Below are 18,721 nucleotides of genomic sequence, written 5' to 3'. Positions count from 1 at the left end.
TAATTAATCAAACGAATATGTTCGTTATAGAGAAGAAAATGAGGCCAACCATATAGAGAAGGAAAGGGTTTGTGGTTGTTTTAGTCACTGAATTGAAGGGACTATTTAAAGATATTTATAAGCTTTTCATCATTAAGGTTTTCTAAGGGACGAAAAGAAAACAACTCTCTCTCTTTTCTCTCTAGAACAGCCAGCCACCATGGGAAAATTTACTAGCATCTAATTTTTCCATGGTCACTCATCTTCTTCCTCAACCATCCTTGGTGCCGAAACTTAGAGGTCTCCAACTTTGGTGACTTTTGGAGAACCCAATTCTTCCATCCATATCCAAGAAGACATGAAGCAAAGAAACAAAGTTCCTCCATCCAAATCCATGGAGCCAAGGAGCAAGATGACAAAGGAAGAAGGCCCTCACATGGGTGATTAACCTTTGCTAAGCAAAGAGGTGCTTCAAAGGTATAAAGTTTCTCAACTCACTTTGTTTTGAGTTGAGTCTTGGTTCACCACAACTACTAGGCCTTGAATTTCATGGGTAAAGTTTTGTTTTTAAGTGCATACAAGCATGATTCCGCCTTTTAATTGTTAATAGCATGCATAGATGTTGCTCAAATGGACTAGTTTTCACAAATATTTCCTTCATTGAGTCTTTAGTCATTAAGTTGTCATACAACTTAAGTTAATGGGCTTGACGGTTCTAAGCCCAATGGGCCTTGAGGTCTAATAATTACTCAAAAGCTAAAACGAACTTATTCATTTGATTAATTAACATATTAATTCATCCTAGCCATAAATAATTAAACCATTTAATTATCCTTACTCATCTCCATTGTTTCTTCAATCTCTACCTTACATAGTGTACGATCCATTAGGTTCCTTTTAGCAAGGCAGTGGGTGATTAGAACTCTTCAAATCGATTATGATTTGAAACATACTTTCAATTCTCCCTTTAGTGATGATACACCTTTAGCGAGGCCAGGGTGCTCACAGGATCGTGCCTCAGGTGCTCTTGCTCCTTTGGCAAAGTTGAAGGATGGGTGAAAGGCACGACAGAGAGAGTTCTTTCCTTGCTTCGGGTTGTGACACACAAAGTGCCACCCCTTGCGGCAAGGATGCCCTTGTTCTTTGCATTGGTAGCGTGAACAACTTGATCCTTTCTTGATGCCATTTGTGTGGGTTTTGGAGACAGAGATGAGAGGCAGAGAGATCTCACCAGGTGTGCCAAATTTGTAAACACGAAAATTCTATATCGAATGAAATAAGAACATGTGTACAAAGTAGATTTGTATTGATGAAATTTGTAGGTTACAATCTCTGTTTACAATTTTCCTCTGATTTAGTTTTCAAATTTGATGTAGATGCATAGGTTGTTGATCCAAGGGTCGCGATGACTTGATCTCGGAGGAACGATTGAACGATTGCTTCAAGTTTTGAGCTTGAAACAATGTGTGGACGATCTTCACCTTTGGTTTAGGGTTGCGGCAAAGGTAGTGTTTGATGTAGAATTTCGTTGACTCAAGGGTCATGGCGAGTTGATCTTGAATCGAACGTTGTTACAAGTTTTGAGCTTGCAACAAAGTCTTGAAGGAATTAGCATAAGTGCTTGTTAATTCTTCAAGGGGAGTGCTTTGGCTTTGGTCGAGAGAAAGCTTCAGCTTTGGTTGAATGTTCTTCGAAGAGAGAGTTTTGATAACGCATTAGTCTTCAAAGATTTATGCAGAGGTTCTTTTGTGTATAGATTTTACGACTTTTATGCTTGTGAGAGGACCTTGTATTTATAAGCTTCTCAAGGCTTTCCTTTGGGTTGATTTGGCTTTGATTTATGTCCTAATTTGTCCATTGGACAATCTAGGCATGTTTTGTGTCTTAATTTTGGCCACTTTACTCCCTTGGCTGAAATTATGAGGCCTTGTTGCCTATTTTGTGAGCAATCTTTAATTCTTGCTTGTTTTATGAAGATACCTTAACTTTCTTTCCGGTTTTAGGACCAATCTAGACCTTTTTGCCAAATTTAAGGGAGTTTTCTCCCTGGTGCCGATTTTTAGGAAGATTTTATATTTCCTTTGTTTGATTTATGCCACATGTCATTGATGACTTGTCCATTTGTTATGAATCATATGCCACGTGGGGCTTTGTGATGCACCATTTGTATGCAATGAAATTTACATGTCCACAATATGGTTGGGTTGCAAGAGGCCTTAGGCAGGCCAATATGGCTACGTGTAGTATTGCATGGCCCCAAGTAGCGATTGGGAGCTTAGTATGTATGACCAATAATCAAGCAATCATTTGTAAGCGCTTAATGAATGCCTATGCCAGGCCGTGCTGGGTATGAACATGGGGTACTCGATGTTCAACCAACATGCAATAGTCATTAAGTGTTTTAAATGTGAATTCTGCAGCATTATCCAATCGGATAGATTTGATTGGATCATTAGGGTGGTGAGCCCTGAGCTTGATAAACTGAGCCAACATTTTGGATAAGGCAGTGTTCCTTGTGGACAACAAGCATACGTGTGACCAACGTGTGGAAACGTCAACCAATACCATAAAATATCTAAATGGTCCGCAGAGAGGGTGAATTGGTCCACAAATGTTCCCCTGAATCCTTTGTAGAAAAATAAGAGGATTTGAACGAATTTTTTCATAAGAAGGCTTAATGATAAGCTTTCCCATAAAGTAGGTTTGACATGCGATTCCTTGAATCAAACCCAAACTTCGTGGATGCCCGTGTGAAGATTTAAGGATATGGCACATCGTTGTTCATCTAGGGTGTCCCAAACAATCATGCCAAAGTGTAATTTCGTGCGCGGTCCTAGAGGTAGGAGTGGCCACATAGTGGCTTTCTATAGGGTGTATGGTTGTAGTATACAGACCACTCAGGATATGCTCCATCTTCTCTAGAATACGCTTCTGGCCATATTCGTAAGAAGTGATGCACAAAAATTCAACTCCATTTTCTACAAAAGTTTCAGTGTGATAATTATTGTCTCAAATGTCCTTGAAACTCAACAACGTGCTTCTGGAACAAGGAGAATAAAGTGCCTCTTCAATGGTCAAGATTGCACCATTGGACAATATTATACGTGCCTTATGGTATCCTTCAATTAGTTTGGATGGGCCTGAGAGGGTTGTCAAAGGTGCATTCTTAGGTATGAAGTTAGTGAAATAGATGCGTTCATGCAAAATGGTGTTCGTTGTTGTACTATTTGCTAGACAACTAACTTTCCCGCTAGTCATACCTAGAAATAAAAATTAATTTGAATCAGTCACATGCATAAAAGTTCTAAAAACAAATATCCATTCAAAATAATTGAAGTATTCAAGGATGGTAATTAAAACTTAATAAGCACCAACAAATAATCCAAACATAAAGGAAAATGTTCAAACTGAAACCAAAGACAAGGGGTGGTTCAACCACTTAGTGGAATTCGGCCCCAGGGATCTAAAATTTGACTAAAAGTAGTTTATGTCTAAGATTCTAATCTTCCATAGGGGTTATAGCCTCTTGAAAATTAGAGACCTCTATCTTGGTAGTCTCTAATTCATCCACTTGCACAAAGTTTGATTCAAACTTCTTACAATGGGAATGATATTTAGCTACAACCTTCGGGGGAGCATGGCAAACACGGCACCAATGGTCCCTTGAACCAGAGTGGTAGCACATATCTGCATCTATGGTATCAGGTGCTTTGCCTTTATTCTTGAAGTCTGTGGCCTTGGGAATGGGGTTAGAATGCTTCTAGGCTCGGTTTCTTCCCTTGGATGGGCCTTGGCTTTATTGACCTTGATAAGGTGGCTACTGGCCGCCCTTACCATGCCAATGTTGGTGTTTTGGGTGTTGGTTTGTGTTATGGTGTGCTTCAAGCACAAAAGTCGCCCTAGTAGGTCAAGCTTGATGATTCTTCATCAACACTGATTCAGCTTTTCAACAAGAAGTAAAATAGAGATCAAATCTGAAAACTTAGTGAACTTTTGAGCCCTATATTGTTGATACGAGACATTATTGATAGCAGAGAAGGTTGAATAGGTATTCTCCAAGAGATCCTCTTCGGACAAGTTCTCATTACAAAACTTGATAAGTGATCGGATTCGACAAACTTCAAAATTATATTCATTCATGGACTTGAAGTCTTGGAAATGTAGATGCTACCAGTTATGCCTTACTTTAGGCAAGAAGATGTCTTTTTGGTGATTGAAGTGATCTGCTGAAGTAACCCAAAGTGTTCCTGGATCTTCCTCTGCAAGGTACTCAGTTTGCAGTGCATCGTGAATGTGCCTTCGGATGAAGATCATGGTAGTAGCACTCTCAACTTCGCCAGTCAGGTTATCCATCCCATCTTCAATGGTGGGACACAAATTCTTTATGGTAAGGTGGAGCTTCGCATCTTGGACCCACTTGAGGTAGTTTCTTCCAGAGACCTCTAAAGTGGTGAAGTCGAGTTTGTTCAACTTCAACATGCCCATATCACAAAGATAAATGGATAAGAATGTGGTTAGTGTAATGGAGAAAAATCAATTCATTGACATAGAAGTAGAACATTTAGGCTCTAATAGACATTTATTGGTTTAAAGTTACATGAAAAAGCTTCGGGTTTTCATGGGTGATGTTTTAAGGAAAACTTCAAGTTTTCAAACAAGGCATGTTTCTATAAACTTTGGGTTTCAAAAGAATTATGAACTTCAGGTTCATATGTTCCTGCAGGCAAACACAAATATATATACAAAAATATGCAACAAGAAAATATGCAAATAGATCTTCAGGGTCTATCATTATAATTGAATTAATTATTTGGACTTCAAGCCAAAAATTAAAGTATGGGTGAAAAATTATAAAACCCAAAAGTACCTAAAAAATATAGGTGATTAAATTCGAGGCCCAAAAATATAGACCAAAGCCCACAGGTGGGCTTAAAAAAATTGTTGTCGTGGGGTCCATGCCCAAAAACTGGGCATGGGTAGGTAGGCCTGAGGCTGCAAGCCTAAGCAAAGGCTTAAGATGGCTCTGATCTGGTGCTACATGGTTGCAGATACACCAGCACAAGGTCGAGATCTAGTGTGACGCAGGGAAAAGAAACACCAGAGCCCATTTAGTCTAATGTCGTACGTGTGCTGGGCTTGGGCAATAAGCCTGTGTGCATAAAAGTGGGTTACAGATGCAGGCCCAAATGGAAAAAAGCCCAAAAGAGGGATGCCAATCCTGTGCAGCGTGGTACACTAATGCAGTAACCATTTTAGGGCTAGGATCAGATGTGGTGGGAACACAGCAGCCAAAAAGGCCTGTGTTGGGCTGAGATGAGCTCCAAAGCCCAAGGGCTAGTGCTCACTAAGAATAGACCAAGCCCAAATGGGCTTGGGTTTCAAACCAGACACCTTAACACAAGCTGGGTGAACTCGTCGGAGAAGGAAACCGGCGCTACCGCTGCAAGCGATCGTGTCGTGGCATATAAAATCGTGGCAAAGACCGTGGGTTTGATGGTAACCAATAAAATTGAATGAGTAGTAAACACTCTCAATGTTCTAGAAATGCTAGAAATATTTGATCAGAATTTCAACAAAAAACCATTAAATTTCAGTCGACTCGTCAGTGACGACTTTAGGTTGTCAGGGAGGTAGCTATGGTGGCTGGGCATGGTTGCAAGCCATGCTACATGACAATTCGATAGGTGCGACGCCGTCTAGCCTTGGGGTTCTGGGTTTAGGCCTATAGTTGTGGCTCCATGGTTAGGTTTCTTGGCTCAAGGAAGGGAGCCCGGTGACAGAGCTTCCAGCCATCGCACATTGGGTTTCCAACGAAACTCTAAATTTTTTTTTTGTAATTAATTCAATTCCATATTAATTCAATGCATATTCAACATATAATTTAATGCATGAGCAGATATTTGATGCAATTCATGGCAATATCAATTGACATAATTCAATAATTATGGATATAATGCATACACAATTTATGTACGAATCTAAAATTTGAAAAACATAAAGTTGGGTCATGCATTATGGTGAATGTTCATGCTATCAGGGCTGCAAAAATATCAAGACAAAAATGGTTGTTTTGAAAGAACTTGATTGCGTGATGATATCGATGAATTGGTTTGATGTAGCAAACTTTCACGTCAGATTCCTAAGCGCAGCGATATGAGCATGCTGATAGGGTGTTGTGGCTTATTTTAGTTTCACAAGGGAGAGGGGGGCGCGACAAAGAGAGAGAGTAGGGAGAGAGACGTGTTTGTAAAGTTGTGTAGATAATGTGTTATTCCCCCTTATTGTAATAAGGGAGGGAAAAATCCTTCTCCTCCAAGGAATACAAGTCCTAATAGGAAAGAATAACTAGTATAAAATCTAATCTAGGATTTACACAATCACACTTAAATAAAATGTTTATAACATACATATATATGGGTTCAATTTGAGGACACACGCTTTTTGACGCATATTTTTGTGGAGCCAACTCCGAAATGTTTTTCAATGATCTGAATCGTACATCTTTAGGTCTTCCCTCAAAGATCATGTATATGAAAGATCACCCAAATTTGAAACCATATGACCTTTGGATTAAATGATAGTCATTTTAGTATTCTCACAATCTATATACAGTCTCCGGTACACTTGTTCAGCTCCTAAATTCTCCGTGGGCCTTGCATGAAGACAAGGAATTTGCTTGAACATGAATTTGGTGATTGAGAGAGTTTCACTACTAGTTATTGCTAGCAGATGAGATTTAAGTGATGGAGAATTGTGGTTAATTGACTTTTAAGTTTTAACAAAAAAATTGTACCATTGAGTGGGAGAGGCACAACTTTGGTTCTTTCTTTGCTATGGGACCATGAATTTTAGTATCATGACATATGGCGTCTTAGGTGGTAAGAATTGCTGGAATGTCCCTAGCTCATGCGCCTGAACTATCGGACCAGTCAAGCTTTCTAGTTAGACAACATTCTAGTCATACTAAGCTTAAGTCCGCAACCTGTATTACTTGTCTCCCAAGTAAAGAACCTTAATTCATGTCAAATTAGGATATCTTAAGGATGAGACAAAGTAATCATAAACCTAGGAGGATTAGATATCTTGTCCTAGATTCCATCGTAGATACACTCCCGATTAGTAGGGATTACTCTCCCTACAAGGACTCTCAAGATCACAATAATACCCTAGATTGGATATTTATTGAGATCTTCGGTCGAATAATTTAGTATTCTCTAGGAGGACAACTCTTTAATCTCTGGATCTCTCTAATCTCATATTCTCTATGAAGATCTCACAATACACTTATTCTCTACACGCTATTCATCTATGATTAGACACATCCATGAAGATGTTTCGCTCCTACATGCCTAGGCACCTTCGTCAATGATGTTATCCGATGTAACACACATCATACATATTCCTTCCTTAGAACTACGCCATATTAGAAATATGTCATAAGGCCAATCATGAGATGATACTTTATGAACATTTCACATATTAAACTAATCTAGTTTAATGTAAGGGTAAAAATTATTGTTTAAAGTTGTTGATAGGAGCATATTTAGGCGACTTACTTAGCTTGTTTTTGTGCATTTATATTGTTAATTCCTAGTTGTTTTAGTAGTTTAAGCCATTTTCGTGTGTTTTTAGGTTCATATGGCTAAGGAAGCAAAAAGATGCATTTTGGAGCATTTTGGAGCAAAATTGGGCTTGGAATGGATAGCATATGCTTGGAGCCAAAATGTTGGACGAATTTGAAGGCCTTGTATGCACTTTGGACATAAAACAAAGGGCCTAGCCCAATCAAACAATCCTTTGAGCCATGCAAAACCTCTAGCCCAATCAAACAATCCATCAAAGCCATGCAAAACCACCATCCACACACACTTCACACAAACAACAACCCTTAGCCGTACCTTCCCCTTGCATTTCCAGCATTCCACTTCATCATTACACCACATTCTCCCTCTTTAATCCACATGCATTCATCATCATTCACTCTAGTTTTAATTCACATGCAAACTCATGCATTTCCAACACCAAGCACACCTTGCCGTGCATCCCATTCCATTTTCCAGCTTTTCTTCATCATTGCAGCCACTTTGCCCTTTTATTTCTGCATTAAACCTATTTCCTTTCCCTAAATTCCAGCCATCTTCCACACCTTTCCAACCTAGCTGCACCCTACATACATTAATTAGTCATTCTTTTCATATTGCAGCCACATTCCACACCTTTCCAACCTAGCCACATCCATTTCAGCATCCACACACTTTGCCGTGCATCCCCTTTCCACTTTCCAGCCATTCCATGTCATTATTGCAGCCATATTCTCTCACATTCTCACCCATTCTCTCCTTATAAAACCATGCAATCCCATCACACAATTCACACATTCCACACCTCCATTCATACACAACACAACACAAAAACACCCATCCTGAAATTCCCTTGCCGTGGCCTTCACTTCTATTTCCAGCAACTTCTTTTCTATTTCCACCACTCCCCAACCCTCCAAAACACTATCCAACCATTCCTCCATACAAACACCAATCCAAAACACTATCCTTAGACCTTGTGCCGCAACAAAGAGGAGGAGAAGAGTGCCTAAACGTTCATACAATTCAAGTTTGAGTTGTTGGAATTTTTAGGTGTTTCTTTTCCTCGATTTCAATGTTTAATTTCAATTCTCTTTGTCTTGTACGTATGAGGAACTAAACCCCCCCTTGGCTAGGGGGGATTCGAAATACATGTTTATGCTTGCAATATGATTTGATTACTTCCAATTGCGTTTCATAAGTTGTGGATTCAATTTGTTTAACTATTTGATTGATAACCTATTTATGTATGTTTATTGAGAGTGCACGCTTAATTTTCATGCATGAATATAACGCTAGAATATAAGTGAGTTTCACCTAATAGTTATGAACTTATATTCACAAGTAGTGGAGGTTGCTTATAAACAATCGCGTTAAGTAAATTCTTGGCATAAGTTTCATGCAATTCATAGTAACGAATGCCTCGTCAACACTTATAGTTTTCAAAGAACTTAATGATTCTTGCTTGTATCTCTATTATGCAATTCATGTAGGGAACTTGTGGTGAATGCTTTGGGTTGTCGTATGCAATCATCCAATTCATTAACTTAAGGAAAACTTGACGGTTAATTTAAGCGGACCTAATTAACCCGGGGTGTTGAGAATTCATGGTTTATTGAAAAGCAATTAGAAATCATTTTGTATGCAAGTATAACATGTGTGGAGATGAACCCCTTAGCTAGCTTCCCATCCATTCAATTCCATCAAATTCATATTTACAATTTGTTTTCTTTACAATCTATCCATTTTAGTTTAAATTCGTCCAAATCCAATCCCCCTTTACTTTGTTGAGTCATAGTAGTTGGAAATCAATTTAGTTTGTGTTTTTAGAATATGGTTTAGTTTGGTGTCTTATATTGTGTTTTTACGTTTTTGAAACAAATCCAAGTGGTTAACAATCCCTCCTAATCCCCGGTCCAGAATGATCCCTACTTACATACTTACTACAATTGACAAAAAGAGGGTTTAATTTGTGTGCGTATAATTCTCGCATCAGTTGTCTCATTAAATGTTACATACTTAAACAATAAGTCCAAGGTATATGTAATTAAGATAATGTGATCTGAAGAAGTTAGATTCATGAGACCATTTTCTTTCATACACATATATATCCTAAATGTTCATGACCGTATGATTGCCACAATCTGGATACTTGAGTGCATACTATGTCTTATCTTCTTGGAAAGTTACTAGTTTCAAGTCATTAATGTGAATGGCACTAAGACAAGTATGTAAGTGTTCAACAGAGAGTGAGTCTATTGTATAAGATCAACAAGGAGTTCTTATACTCACTTCACCTAAGAACTCATTAGGATAATGCAAGGTTCTTTAACTATGCTAAAGGCATTCCATTTGAGGGTGTCCAGGACATAGTTAGGGTTAAGCTATCATATGGGTGCAAACACGAAAATTCTGTAACGAATGAAACAAGAACACGTGTACAAAGTAGATTTGTTGTAAGATCCCACATCGCCCAGGGGTGAAGATCCTCTAAGCCTTATATGTATATTCCCATCTCTACCTAGCACGAGGCCTTTTGGAGTTCATTGGTTCGGGTTCCCTAGGAACTCCGAAGTTAAGCGAGTTCGCTCGAGAGCAATCCTAGGATGGGTGACCCACTGGGAAGTTCTCATGTGAGTTCCCAAAAACAAAACTGTGAGGGCGTGGTCAGGGCCCAAAGCGGACAATATTGTTCTACGGTAGTGTTGAGCACAGGATGTGGTGGCGGCCTGGGCGGGGATGTGATAATTTGGTATCATAGTTAATCCTTGGTTGAAAATGTGCCAACGAGGACATCAGACCTCTAAGGGGGGGTGGATTGTGAGATCCCACATTGCCCAGGGGTGAAGATCATGTAAGCTTTATATATATATTCCTATCTCTACCTAGCACTAGGCCTTTTGGGAGTTCACTAGCTTCGGGTTCTGTAGGAACTCCGAAGTTAAGCGAGTTCGCACGAGAGCAATCCCAGGATGGGTGGCCCACTAGGAAGTTCTCGTGTGAGTTCCCAAAAACAAAACCGCGAGGGTGTGGTTAGGGCCCAAAGTGGACAATATTGTGCTACGGTGGAGTTGAGCCCAGGATATAGTAGGGGCCCAGGCCGAGATGTGACATTTGTATTGATGAATTTGTAGGGTTACAATCTCTGTTTACAATTTTTCTCTGATTCAGTCTTCAAATTTGATGTAGATGCGTAGGTTGTTGATCCAAGGGTCCTGATGACTTAATCTCAAACAAACAGTTGAACGATTGCTTTAAGTTTTGAGCTTGAAACAATGCGTGGATGGTCTTCACCTCAGGTTTAGGGTTGTAGCAAAGGTGATGTTGATGTAGGATTTCGTTGATTCAAGGGTCTTGGTGACTTGATCTTGAAACGAACATTATTACAAGTTTTGGGCTTGCAACAAAATCTTGAAGGAATCAGCACGAATGCTTATTGATTCTTCAACGGAATGCTTTGGCTTTGGTCAAAAGAAAGCTTCAGCTTTGGTTGTGCGTTCTTTGAAAAGAGCTTTGGCAGCATATTAGTCTTTAAAGCTTCGTGTAAAGGTTCTTCTTCTGTGAGAATTTCGGCCCTTCAATGTAGAAATTGTCGAACCCTATTTGTGTCTGGGGACCTTGTATTTATAGACTTCCAAAGCCATGCTTTTGGGTGGATTTGTCTTTGATTTGTGTCTTGATTAATTCATGGGAGAATTTAGGCATGTTTTGTGTCTTAATTTCAGCCACTTTCCCTTACCTTGGCCGAGTTATAGGGCTTGTTTTGCGAAGATGCTTCAACTTTCTTTCCAGTTTTGGGAGCAATTTGGACCCCTTGCCAATTTTAAGAGGGATTTATTCCCTTTTGCTGACTTTTGGGAAGGTTTTGTACTTCCTTTGCTTGATTTGTGCCAATGTCTTTGATGACTTGTCCATTTGTGATAGGTCGTATGCCACATGGAGCTTTGTGATGCATCATTTGTATGCAACGAAATTTACATGTCTACAAATGCCCCCACTTCAAGGTGCATTGTTGGCATGTGCTTGTCATATGTAGGAAACGTGTTTTGAAGTCCTGCAATGTGAATGTTCTAACTCAAGGGTCGTCGAGACTTGATCTTGATTTAGTTTACTTCTTCAAGGGACGTAGAGGCGTATCTCTTGGATGAAACATTTCTTCAAGGTTCTTATAGGCTTGATCTTGAATGAAGATGAAATTTTTCTTCAAGGGCCCTAAAGGCTTGATGTTGAAAGAAAATGAAATTTTTCTTCAAGAGCCATAGAGGCTTGATCTTGAAAGAAATTTTGGAAATGGATAAATCGGCACATACTTATTTTGCGTATTGATTTGCCATAATTTTTTGACAAAATACATTTGGTGTATTTTGAACTTTTTCCTTGTGGTTATAGGAAAAAAATGTTTTTCCTTCTTTAGGTAGGAATCTCCTTCAATTTTGGTAATGAGGGTGATTTCCTTCAAAATATTGGAAAGCTTTGGTGATTTCCTTCAAAGTTTTAGAAAGATTTAATGCTTGTCCTTGGGTAAGTAGGATTTGCATTTTTTTTCCTTTCCCCTTTTCTTTTTCACGGCAAAGAGAGTGTTTTCCCTTTTAGTTTGGGAAACTTGAAGACTTATGCTTGCTTTGGAGGGATTCCCTTTTGTATTTTGGCAAGGAAAGGTATTTTCCTTTGATGTTTTGGAAATTTAAAGCCCTTTCCTTTTTTTTTTTTTTTTTGTTTCCTTTTCTTCTCTTTGGTGATTTTTGGTGCAAAAAACAACATGTTTTTCCCTTGTTGGCCGAAACTACATTGCCATTTTTTGCTTGGAATTTGCTTCACTCTTGCAGCTGGAATGTGCTTCCTTGTTTTGATTTTCCTTTTGCTATTTGGTATGTATTCTCCCTATAGCATTAGGAAGTAACTGGCCCTTATTTATAGGGCAATTGGGTGTGTGTTTTTGTCACAAAACATCATTGTCGTGTGCTGCCTTTGTTGTTGTCGTGCCTTGTAGCTACTTGGAGCTGCTGTGGGTTTGCTTGCTGCTTGGTGCTATGGCCTGTAGCTGCTTGGAGCCGTGCCTTTTTCCAATTGGACCTTGTTGCAGTGTATCACTTTTTAGGTCTTGTGCAAAAGACTATAGCGAGGTTCCACTGTGTATTGCTTGTGCAAAAGACTATAGTCACAGTTTCCCTTGGTGGTGACGTTGCCATGCAGTGCAAGAAACTGCTTGTGTAATCGTTGCGGGGTTGCTCAATGTGATTACGTAGCATTTTGGTTTTCTCTGCCACTGTAGTGTGCTTTGAAAGACAATCTTGTAGCTGCCCTCTTTGCTGTGCTGCTGAAGCTTTGTGGTTGATTTCTTTTCGTCGTTGTGACTTTGTCATCGTCATCCTTCAACGTTCACGAGGTTTGTCTTGCATGTTTTTTGCTTTAGCGAAGCAATTTTTTTCCTTCTTCCTGCTATCCCACCTTTTAGGCTTATGTTGCCTTGTTTGTTTTTGTTGCAGCCATGATATTTTTCAAGTGCTTTAAGAGCAATACAATCACCATTCTTGCGAAGGAAGGCAATTCACAAGATAGGGGAACGACGTTAAAGCTTTTTGTGTCGTTGACTATCCCTAAGGCGCTTGTTGTTCCCGTAAAAGATAACTCGATGCATATCAAGTCATGGTCTTCTGAAGTATCTTGGGAGGTGATAGATTTTGGTAAACAAAATAAAAAGAAGAAGGTGTGTACATCGAGGATTCTTATCTTGAATCCTTTTCACCATGTTCATGACAATCCACCGGCTTTGTTTGAGCTTCTTAGTGATCGCATTTGTAACAGAGCTATGACTTGGAATAGCAACTTGTTAACTACTGGAGAAGCCATCTTTGCTGAGTTTTACTAGGAGTGGCTTGAAGATGTCTTGAGTCGATCCAAAGATGTACTTACCAACATGGGCCTTTATCACGTTGTGTATGAATCTTTGTTTAGTTATGATAGCCATCCTTCTGTCTTTCGTGCGTTCTTTGAGGATTGGTGTTCAGCGACCAACACACTTCACATGTCACAAGGGGAGATGTCGATTTCACTTTGGGATCTTCACAAGATAGAAGGCTTGCCGATCCAAGGTAAGTTTTACGACGAGGTTGTTCCTACCATGGACGAATTTGATCATCGCAATAGCCGAAGATTGCCTGTGAGTTGCCGTTATTTGTTTTAGGCATATCATAAGCTTTCCAGGAGGCTGAGGGTAAGTTAGGTGTGAAGACTTCTTTATGGATCTAATTTTGGTATTGGGATGCATGAAGTACATGAAGCCTTCGAAGAAAAGTAGCCGCAACAAGACCACTAAGCCAAAGGGAGACTGAGACTCGTCAGGTGCCATTGGTTTAACTAAGTGCCATTACCTTGTCGGGTTGAATGCGTTTGAGGATCTTGGCATAGCATCAGAGCACATGGAACAATCTTACCTAGCCACTTTCTTAGCTTGTTGGCTTTGTAAGTTTGTTTTCCCAAAAGACGACGTCAACTTTATCCGCATCAGAATCTTCAAAGTGGCTAGCAAGATGGCTGCAGGTGAATCTTTCAGCTTTGCTATTCCGATTTTAGCCAATATTTAGGATGGCTTGAGTATTGTTTCGAACTCAATGAGCACCGAAGATCATGTTGCAGTGCTTCCTTACTACTGTGTGTACGGTTGGTTGGGTGAGTATTTTGGCACTCATTTTTCTTCGTCAACTTTAGACAAGCTAAGGTCTTCTTCAACAACTTCAGTCAAGTTGGGGCCTTTGATGACAAAGTACTCTGCTGTGCTTTTTGCGAAGAGTGTTACATCCCCACCATGGCCCCCACCATATCCCAGGCTCAACTCCAACGTAGCATGATATTGTCCGCTTTGGGCCCCTACCACACCCTCACGGAATGCTCTCGCGTGAACTCGCTTAACTTCGGAGTTCCGTTGGAACCCGAAGCCAGTGAGCTCCCAAAAAGCCTCATGTTAAGTAGAGATGGGAATATACATATAAGGCTTACGTGATCCATTCCCCTGGGCAATGTGGGATGTTACAATCCACCCGCCTTAGGGGCCCGATGTCCTCGTCAGCACACTTCCGGCCAGGGATTGGCTCTGATACCAAATTATCACATCCCGGCCCGGGCCCCCACCACATCCCGGGCTCGACTCCACTGTAGCATGATATTGTCTGCTTTGGGCCCCTACCACACCCTCACGGTTTTGTTTCTGGGAACTCACACAAGAACTTCCCAGTGGGTTATCCATCCTGGGAATGCTCTTGTGTTAACTCGTTTAACTTCAGAGTTCCAATGGAACCCGAAGCCAATGAGTTCCCAAAAGGCCTCGTGCTAGGTAGAGATAGGAATATACATATAAGGCTTACATGATCCACTCCCCTGGGCAATGTGGCATGTTACAAAGAGCCTTAATGATTTACAGGCACGAGCATTATTTAGAAGTTGTGAGGGTTTGAGGATGGACCATCTGGTGAGATTTGGCTCGGGGCGACAAAGTTTCATAGATGATTCACACCTTCGTTTCTCAAACTTGTTTTATCTCGTAAGTTCTCGGGGTAAGTTTCTTTGCATCATGGAGACCGATGTATTGTTCAGCCGTATAGTCCTCACCATTTCAGCAGGCAGTTTGGTTTGTCCAACATGTGCTAGGAAAGCTAAAGGAAAACTTACTGCCAGAATCTTTGCAAGCCGTGTATATGCATTGGAAGTCTTGTACCCACACATGTACAAATTCTTCTATCACCCTGCCAGCCAAGAACAAGTTCAAGAGTAATCTAGTGACCCGTGCCTAGGTAGGTTAGTGATCAAATATACATCGTGAAGACTTAAGGACGGCAAGAGACACCAATTCTTCTCATTCACACAATGATGCACCGAGAAATGGTTGTTTTGTGGTTCTTATGCAGCTAGCACTTTTGATTGTGCGAGTGTAGCTCCTTGGCAAGATGTATGTATTTCCTTCGTTCTTGTGATTTCTTCTGCTTTCATTGGTTTAGCTTTTGTTTCTAACACCTTTGTTTGTCTTCTTTAGGCTGGGCATTCTTGTTCTTTTGATTTGACGAACGCGGGCATTCATTCCTTTATGGAAAAGTTATTTGGAGGCAATCCACGTAAAAATGAGGAAATTAGGGATCCACCCGCTACAGAGCTTGTTCCAAATCTGTCAAGTTGCCCAACTTTGCCTTGTGTAGGTGAAGGTATGCAAAAGCCCGTCATGCATCCAACACCTTTGCCAACTAGCTCCAAGATCTCTCGTAAAGGGCCGATCCTTGGTGGCATTGAGCAACTTCTCCATCGAATCAACCTTCACGCGGCCCTGGATAACAAAAGCCATATTGAGAAGAGAATCTCAAAGTGCCCATTGGAGGACCTTGCGTTGCTCAATGAGGACTTGTCGAAGCTTGGCTGTGCGATTGACAACCTTAACATTAACTCCTTGCTCTTGAGAGTCAAGATTGCCGAACTTATGGCTGCCTCAACTAAGTATTCTTCTTTGCATGCTGTTTCCTTGAAGAAGTTGAATCCAAAGGTTGCGGCAATAAACTTATCAATTGCCCAACTTTAGCAAGTTGCTTCAGAAGGTTTTAAAGCCATAGGGACTTCTTTAGCTTCAGTCCAGGCGTGTCTAGAAGCATTGGCATGAAAGCAAGTAGTTGGAAATCGAAGCATGAGGACTTCAAGGTATTCTCTTGGAGAAGGAAGCTACACTTTCTGAGCACCAAGAGGAGATTTTATGCCTAGAGCAAGAGAATGGTGTGGCCATGGAAGTGCCCACCTTGTTTCCCACCAATGTGGAGACTTTGAAGACTTTAGAAGACTTGCTTGAAGGTCCTCGCTATAGTTTTAGGAACATAGCTTTTAGGTAATGTCTTCCATTTTTGTGCTTTAAGTCTTCTTTGTTTTTTCTTACTTTGTAATAAGGCTTTGTAGCCGAATTCTTCCTTTAAAGAAATAAAGTATTCACATTTTGAATTTACTCTTTATTCTTCAAAGTGTTTGCATTTTGTTGGTGATGTGACTGTACTCGAAGTTTTGAAGTTTTAAGTTGCCTACAAACCCTCGGTTAAGGAGGGATCAAGTCATGACGTAGTTCAAAGGAAATGATGGATTATTTTTTGATGGTTTTGATGGTGATTTTTCTGTACACAGTTTATGCTCTTGTGGGCTCATTTGAGTGTCGCCTTTTAAGCTCATGTGAACAAGGAGCATTGAGTGTCACCTTTTAAGCTCGTGCGAACAAGGAGCATTGTGCCATGCAGTTTAGGCTCATGCAAGTGAGGAGCTTTGTGCCAAGTGCAATTTAGGCTCATGCAAGTGAGGAGCATTGTGCCATGTGCAGTTTAGGCATATGCAAGCGAGGAGCATTGCTTGTTTGGTTTAAGGGTAGTAATGTTTCAAGAATCTACCATTAGTTTAAGTAGGTGCTGTTAGTGTAGACTTCTTGTGTTACGTAAGGTCCATTCCATTTTAATGTGAACTTGCTTTTTGTCCTACATAAGGTCCTTGGGCTGATCTTCTTGTTCAATGCCTTGGATAGCCGTGCTTGGTAGCATTCCAATTGTTGTTGAGCTTTGAGCCTTCTTTCATCAAGTGCTTCCAACTTTTAAAGTCGTAGCTTTGCGTTTTTCGTTTTAGTCAAGCCTTCTTGTATCGCCATCCTTAGTGAGAAGATTTGACTTTCGAGCGGCAGAACAACCTCCTCGCCATATATAAGAGAATAAGGTGTAGCTTGGGTAGGAGTCCTATGAGTCGTCCTATATGCCCAAAGTGCTTCGCTTATTCTTTCGTGCCAGTCTCTCTTTGTTAAACCGATTACCTTCTTCAAGAGGTTGCACAACATTTTGTTTAATGCTTCTGCAAGACCTGGCTGGAGCATGACACATGGAAGACTTGTGTTGATTGAATTTTTATTTCTTGTAGAACTCATCCATGAGTTTGTTGGAGAACTATTTTCCGTTATCAGTAATGATGTAGCGAGGCACACCAAATTGGCGGATGATATGCTTCTTGATGAAACGGACAACAATTTCCTTCTTGACTTCCTTTAGTGGTAGGGCTTCAGCCCACTTGGAAAAGTAATCCGTTGTGGCTAGAATGTAGGCTTCTCATGCAAATGACTTTGGTGTGACTGGTCCTACGATGTCCATTCCCCATGTATCAAATGACCATGAAGTAGCTGTAAGGTGTAATGGTTCAGGCAATTGATGTATGAAGTTGGCATGGAATTGGCAAGCTTGGCACTTTTTGGCGTATTCCAGGCAATCTTTCACCATGCTTAGCCAGTAGTAACCCATGCTTTTGAGCTGGAAATTTAGTTTTGGTCTAGACTAATGCGCTACACATATGCCTGAGTATGCTTCTTCCATGGCTTGATTGGCTTCTTCCTCACCTAGGCATCTTAAAAATACTCCTTCAAAAGAACGTCGGTAGAGTGTTTCTTTGTAGTAGAGGAAGCAAAGTGCTCATCGATGTATTTCAGAGCGGTGTCTAGGATCGTCTGGAAGCTTTCCAAGCTCCAAGTAATTGACCAGTGGCTGTCTCCACCTTTTAGTGTCGACTGGAAGTACTGAGATGACGTTTGTATCATCCAGTAGCATTTTAGTGATGAGCGGGATCACCCATCTTTGGCAAACTGGCACGTCCACAGCTTCATCTTCTCCTAGCGCCATACTTGAGGCTAGGTTAGCAAGAGCGCCTGCCATTTTATTTTCTTTTTTTAGCACATGTTCTAGCATCACTACCTCAAACTTTTGTAGGAGTTGGGTTGCTACCTAAAAGTATGGGACAAGATCATCTTTCCTCACTTCATATTTAGTCAAGAGTTTATTGATTATGAGCTTGGAGTCTCCATACACTTCTAGCGTTGTGATTTCAATGTCGATCATCATTTAGAGTCCAATAATTAGTGCTTGGTACTTAGCGACATTATTGGAGCATAGCTCGCTTGGTCGGAAGGAATAGGGTAGTATTTGTCTTTGTGGCGACATGAACACTACTCCTGCCTTTGCTCCGTCTACTCATGCAAATCCGTCGAAGAAGATTATCCAAGTGGTCTGAGAATTTCCAATCGGCTGGGATTGGATTATCGGCAAGGAAGACTGCTAGCGCTTGTCCTTTGATGGCTTTAGCTGAGACTTAGATGATCTCATGTTGGTTGAGAAGTAACG

The 18,721-nt window shown here is 40.5% G+C and overlaps 1 pseudogene; it reads left to right on the top strand.

Annotated features, from left to right (window-relative positions):
* The window catches only part of LOC125471050, a 119,582-nt pseudogene extending 103,463 nt beyond the window's left edge, over window positions 1-16,119 (top strand).
* Window positions 16,120-18,721: the final 2,602 nt, after the last annotated feature.

This window comes from the organism of the source record quoted next, unplaced genomic scaffold (assembly GCF_019419815.1).
Source record: "Pyrus x bretschneideri cultivar Hongxiangsu unplaced genomic scaffold, Pyrus_bretschneideri_v1 Contig56, whole genome shotgun sequence".
NCBI classification, from domain to species: Eukaryota; Viridiplantae; Streptophyta; class Magnoliopsida; order Rosales; family Rosaceae; genus Pyrus; species Pyrus x bretschneideri.
Note: the sequence above shows the minus strand (reverse complement) of the source record. Positions and strands in the feature narration are given on the sequence as shown.